This window comes from Ischnura elegans, chromosome X (genome assembly GCF_921293095.1).
Source record: "Ischnura elegans chromosome X, ioIscEleg1.1, whole genome shotgun sequence".
Lineage (NCBI taxonomy): Eukaryota > Metazoa > Arthropoda > Insecta > Odonata > Coenagrionidae > Ischnura > Ischnura elegans.
In genome coordinates this window covers 57403596-57409595 of record NC_060259.1, presented here as the reverse complement: position 1 = coordinate 57409595, position 6000 = coordinate 57403596, and the positions used below count along the sequence as shown (strand labels likewise).

General features: G+C 42.3%; 1 protein-coding gene across 1 annotated transcript in view; it reads left to right on the top strand.

Moving 5' to 3' along the window:
- The first annotated feature begins 2363 nt into the window (after positions 1–2363).
- The window catches only part of LOC124171746 (GMP synthase [glutamine-hydrolyzing]), a 50429-nt gene continuing 46792 nt past the window's right edge, over positions 2364–6000 (top strand). The window contains exon 1 of the mRNA XM_046551028.1: positions 2364–2612. The gene's annotated coding sequence lies outside the window, so the exon portion shown is untranslated. The remainder of the gene's footprint in view (positions 2613–6000) is intronic.

Below are 6000 nucleotides of genomic sequence, written 5' to 3'. Positions count from 1 at the left end.
CGCTAATCGAAATTGCGCTAAACGAGACATGGGTGTATTGGAAAGAGGGATGGAGAGTTCTCAGTTGAAGACAAGGATTGTAGACATGGCTTTCTAGGAGAGGAGGAAGGCATTGAAGAAGTTTATATGGAGTGGGTTCTCCGTGGGCAGAATTTAGAGTTTTATGTTGGGGGGGGGGGGGGGGGGGGGGGAATAATCCTGTAGGGGGTTTAGAGGCTATTGAATACCCCCCAGTGAAATGGAGGGGTCCCCGACTCCCTGGAGTATTTGTTTAAATTAGCCTATGGAAACAACATTTTACGAACTGGTGCGAAGGCTTCCGCGGTGCGCTGGTAATGTAGGCTGCATTTTGCGGGTTTCACCGCGTCGCGGTTGTGTTGGAGACCACTGGCGCAGCGAGGGGGGGGGGGGGGTGGTTTTGGGGGATAAACCCCTCGCCCCAGAGCTTAGAGAAATTTTTAAGTTTAATCCATTTTACTTATTTGGATCAGTATTACTTACAGACTAGTGTTAGGATTAATCAAATATCCCTCAGAAAGCCGTAAAACTCGCCATTTTGAACCATTATTCTTAAAAAAAATTCTGGAGGAGGGCCCCCGCAACTCCTGCTTACCCTGGTGGGTATACAATACCCCCAAACCCGTAAGTACTAGTTGCGCCTAAAACCCCCCCTAGCCTTAATTCTTAGCTGCGCCCCTGTTGGAGACAACAGTTTCTCCTGCATTCCAGCGGGCGTCTTCAGGTCCTTGTCTTCAACTGAGTCCTTGTCTTCGACCTGAAGACGCTTGCTGGAATACAGGAGAAACTGTTGTCTCCAACACAATCACGACGCGGTGAATCCCGGAAAACGAAACCTACATTTTACGGACTTTAAAACTAAAATGTTTTGGTATTTCTACTGGTTTTGTACTTCTTTTCAGACAAATTACCATTTAAGTTGAGGATCCAGGCTTCCACTGGCCCCGACAAAACTCCGCCCTTGAGCTTCTCTTAAGACCGAATTTCCCAAATATTTTGAGGGGATTGGAAACCCCTTTAGGGTCTCCTACCCCCGCTCGCTCAACCCCCTCCCCACTTTACCCCAGTCGGAACTGCCTATATTTTTTTATTAGTTTATATTTTTTATAGTCTATATTTAGTATTTTATTTAGCCTATATTTTTCTACCTCAGTCGCAACTGCCTATATTTTTTTATTAGTTTATATTTTTATAGTCTATATTTAGTCTTTTATTTAGCCTATATTTTTTTATTAGTTTTGGGAGAATATGTGGCTAAGGGGGAAAGGTTGCATGAGGTCAAACTTTACGTAGATAAAGAGGGAAACAGGGAGATAGCTCTAAAATTATACTTCTATGGGCTTGATTTACTGATCTTGTTTTTCTATGTTTCCATGTCCCTTGATGTCGGAAGACGACGGTTTCGCCGGCAAGGAGGCCAAAAGCTGCAGATCAGAAGTTTCTGATTGTTCCTCTCAGAAGATGCTGTCCATTGGAAGGAAACAAAACATTACCAGGTTGGTGAGGTGGCTAGAGTATTAGCTTCCTGCCCCTTGTGCTCGGATACAAATCTCGGCGGCCCAGAATTTTCATGGACTACCCGATTCCTGCTTGAATGTAGTGTGGAGGGTATTTCAAGTGCAACACTCCGTCCGTCGGATGGGACGTTAAGCTGTAGTCCCCTTGGTGCCTTTCGTTAAGGGCAGGCTAACACCGACGCCGGGTTTCTCTCAACCATTCCTTCCATACCCTTCACTAATGGCGCAGATGACCTCAGCTGTCGTTCGTCTCCTCTTAATACCATACCGTACCAAAAAAAATGGATCGCATATGTAACGCGGGAATCGCCATCAGAATGTATTTTCTTTTAAATAATACCTTTCTATTAGAATACTCCTTTTCGTATTATCAACTAAGGTTCGGTATTTGTGAAAAGGGTTTCCTTTTCCGTAGAGCTCGAATGGGGCGAGAAAAAGTCAACGTTAATTTTTGCACGCGATATTAGTGAAAGAGGGTGGCATATTATTTCAGCCTCCCGACGGTCTTATTTTTCTTGCTCCTGTAATACCACATTCCAGCGATACTCAACCACATACTTCGTTGTTGCGCAGCATTTTTGTTTCTGATCATTCCTCTGTTTTAGCCTCGTCTACGCTCGCTAAGAATCGTGTCAAGGCTATGCGGCGACTATTCTCGCGATGAAGCATGCGCCGTGATGTATGTACGGATATCGAAATGACGATATGCTCTTATATCTTGCACTTGTTCTTTCTGGGGTGCTTCCAGAACGTAGACGTCACCCATATAATGTGGATAAAATGTGTCGTCGCTACTGCGGAATCTCTTTTGATAAGACGCTTTTGATAAGATTTTAATGAACTTGGGTTTATCAATGTGTACCTGTTTATGTTTTAATCGCGCTTTTTGCCCGCTTATCGACTTACTGCATCTGTTCGGTTGTTATGTAACGAGGGGAAGTGCCTGAATCTAAACTACTGACTTCTCTTGGCCATTGACGAGGAGCTTGATAGTTCGCGTTAGCTCGGCGATCAGTAAGAAATTCGTTCTATCACGCGGTTGCAGAGGGGCAGCAAGAGCGATTCCCAGCAGCGAAGGTAAGTTCATCTTTAATCTGCGTGACACAGCTGTCGGATGTACATTACTGCTACACTTTTCTCACTTTTACTGGAACTTTGAGAGCAAATAGTTTTTGTGGTCATGAATATTTAATAACTATTGGGCCACGTGGTCTTAGTTTAAGTGTTTAGATGCTCGTTTTCAGCAATTGAAAGAAAATATGCTGATAGACTTTCTCGTAGGGTAGAAAAAACATCGCGAAATACGAATTGTCCCCGTAAAATTTTACCGTACTTAAGGGGAAAAGTAGATTGTATTCGCTTGGGAGCGGATTGAGTATTTTCTTGATGGATTGAGGAAGGGTGAACCCTGGAAGTCTTGAAAATGGGGGGACATAGATTGAAATTTTTAAGATGTGAAGAAGGCTTGAATACTTAGAATACCGAGCAGTGTGATTATGAATATGCTGTTTCCCACAAATAACTAAAGATGAGTATATGTACGTAATGCGGCTAGAATTTTCGATTGGCACGAACGCGATAAAACTTGTATTGAGAAACTTTGGCACGGAAGTTCGGTTTAGCCGCCGTAAATTAGCAAAAAGGGATAGGGTAAAAGATAACACATGGGCACCTTGATCCACCACTATATTCACTCCAAAATCTACCGAAACGGAAATTATTGACGTGAATCAAAATAATCTCAGGCGACATGCGAACTTGACTGAAAATCAAGTGAAGTTCTTGAAAAACTTTCGTAAATTGTTTATCAATCGAAATAAACTTCCGCTTGGAGATAGACTTCATACATGAGTGAGGCGCAGAAGAGCTTGAATCGCCTAGCAATATTAGAAAATGACGAAACGGCAACAAATGCTTATCAGTAAATCATTACTCACACGTTCTTTTTTCCTTTCCATTCAAGTCGCCCGGCTGTGGCGTAACAACCCAGCTTAGCTAATCATTGCTTTCCTATCAGAACAAAATAAAATTTAATCCTATTTCTCTCTAGTTTTAATTTCAATTCTGATCTTCTGCGCATCTGCATTACGCCTTATTGGAATCGAATGGAAAGGAAAAAGGGAAGCGCGGATAATGACTAAGTAATCAACTAGCGATGCGAAGAGGAATATCCTCTAAGTCCGTTGCTTGCGGCGGGCGTGCTCTAACCCTCGAAAAAGTTTTCTAATGGGCAATTTAAACCCATTTCCGCCGACCGCAGCCATAAGGCTAAAGCCTACTATTCTGAGCAAAAGAAGCTCTTGAAGAAGACAATCACTCCTTTTTGTTGTCGTATTGTAACAAATATGTTGTTGAATCTTGCAATAACTTAATCCACTCATTAGTTTATCTTGGAGCTGGTAGAAATAAGTACACGAAAGTAAAGAGACGGGTCGGAAACGGAAATTCAATATGAACACCTACTGCCTTTAAATTACATGTGAGTGCGATAAAAGTAAACCGGAAATGGCATCGTATAGGTTATTTTCACTTTCCTGCATCCAAAAATATTCTTGCCCAGAATATTGATCCTGTGTACCAAAGTCACGGGTAGAAATTGAACAAGGTTAGATTCTGATATCGTTGTCACCCAGTGTAGGAATATAGCTACCAGTCATTCTGAAGGAACAAGTTGATGCATCACCAAAATATTTCACTGGATTGCTAAAGACGACCACAGAAAAAACGTACCGAAATATCTTCACAATCGGAAGCATAAGGTGTTCTGGCCGGAAATGGGAATCACACCCTCTGAATGAACTACCTCCGTAATACACTCTTGATCCTAACGACCCAATACTCGAAGAATGTTCTAGCTACGACCTTGATATTTCCAAAGAGTAACTTAGGATAAAGATAAGGTGATGATGGCATCATGAGACCATTGATAGGGCTCCTTATAAAAAAGATTAATTTTTGCCACTCCCAATTTGGGGAACGATGACACAGAGCATTTCTTCCATCATCATCGGCGCGTTGAAGTGGTACCTCGAACGAGGAAGGTAGGCATAAAGTTAGGTTCTTGGAACTTGCTAGAGGATATAAATATTATGCGGATAGGGAGGGTGTGGGAATTTGGAATTAATTTGAAATGAAATAGCCTATATTTTTGAAGAAGAAATTCCCAAATAAAACAAAAGTTTGAAACTATAAAAATAATTTTCTAAATAAATTGTATCTAGCGTAAAATTAGACTTCAGATGAGGAGTAACAGCTCCTCAACACCGCCAATTGGATAACTGAGGTAGGTGAAGTGAAAGCAGGGAAGTTGGAACTATTTTTACTTGGAGCAAACTTTTGGTGGGGGGTTGGGGGCAAACCGTGGAAAGGGCTCGCTTTTTGCGGATAGGAGAGGTACAGACTAGATTCTCACTAAAAGGGCTTATGGAGGCGTGAGAATGGAAAAATCGTGCTGAAAATAAGTGAAATAAATATTCATTAGGGAAACCTTTCATTTACCGTAAGTTTACATAATGGTCGGGGCAAAGTCAAGGAAGACCTCCCTCTCCTACCCATCATTTACGAAGGGAAAAAGTGGGACCCGCCGCTAATATTAGCATGATCTAAGCAAACGATTCGTAGAACGGGGTACTGTACTCGAGCAATCTACTCAAATCATCTCGGATAACTATGAAGTATGTACATCTCGCCGTTATCCGGACTTTGAACCCGAGAACCGTAGTTATTAAAGCAACGATATCTCAGCCACCACAATAATCAATGCCCATGTTTGCAAAGGTTTCATTCATTCGCTTCGTTTGAGGCATAGATTTATCCAATCCACGGTCGTAGCTAGGATTTAAGGGTGGGGGGTTTAGGTGCAACTAATACCGGGGTGTGTGGGGGTGTGGAATACCCACCAGTATAACCGGTAGGTGCGAGATTAATAAATTGCGGAATTTTAAGATAAATGGTTCTAAATGGTGAGTTTTACAGCTTTCTGAGGGATATTTTATTAAACTTTACACTGCTCTATTAGTAATACCAGTCCAATTAGGTAAAATAGATTTAGCTTAAAAATTTCTCTGAGCTCTGCGGGGGGGGGTTTATCCCCCAAAGACCCCCCTCGCTGCGCCACTGATGGAATCATTATCCGTTGTAACGTATTACTGCAATGCTTACATCTCGATATTCTCACCGCGATCATCCTAGAGTTCTTAGGGTAGGTATTAGAATGCAACGTGCAGTACAGACAGGTCTTTGCGGAAGCCTAATGGTCAGGGGCGCATCCTCACCTGTGGTAGACCCAAGGGAGTAGTTAGGGGCCATCCATTAATTACATGAGACATTTAGGGGGAGGAGGGGATCAAGCCGATTCTCGTCTAATCTCACGTCGGGGAGAGGGATGTCTTGGCAAGTATCACGTAATTTCTTTTTCGCAAGAAAGAGTGTAAAATGTGATTCTAGACTACGATTAACGTTCACT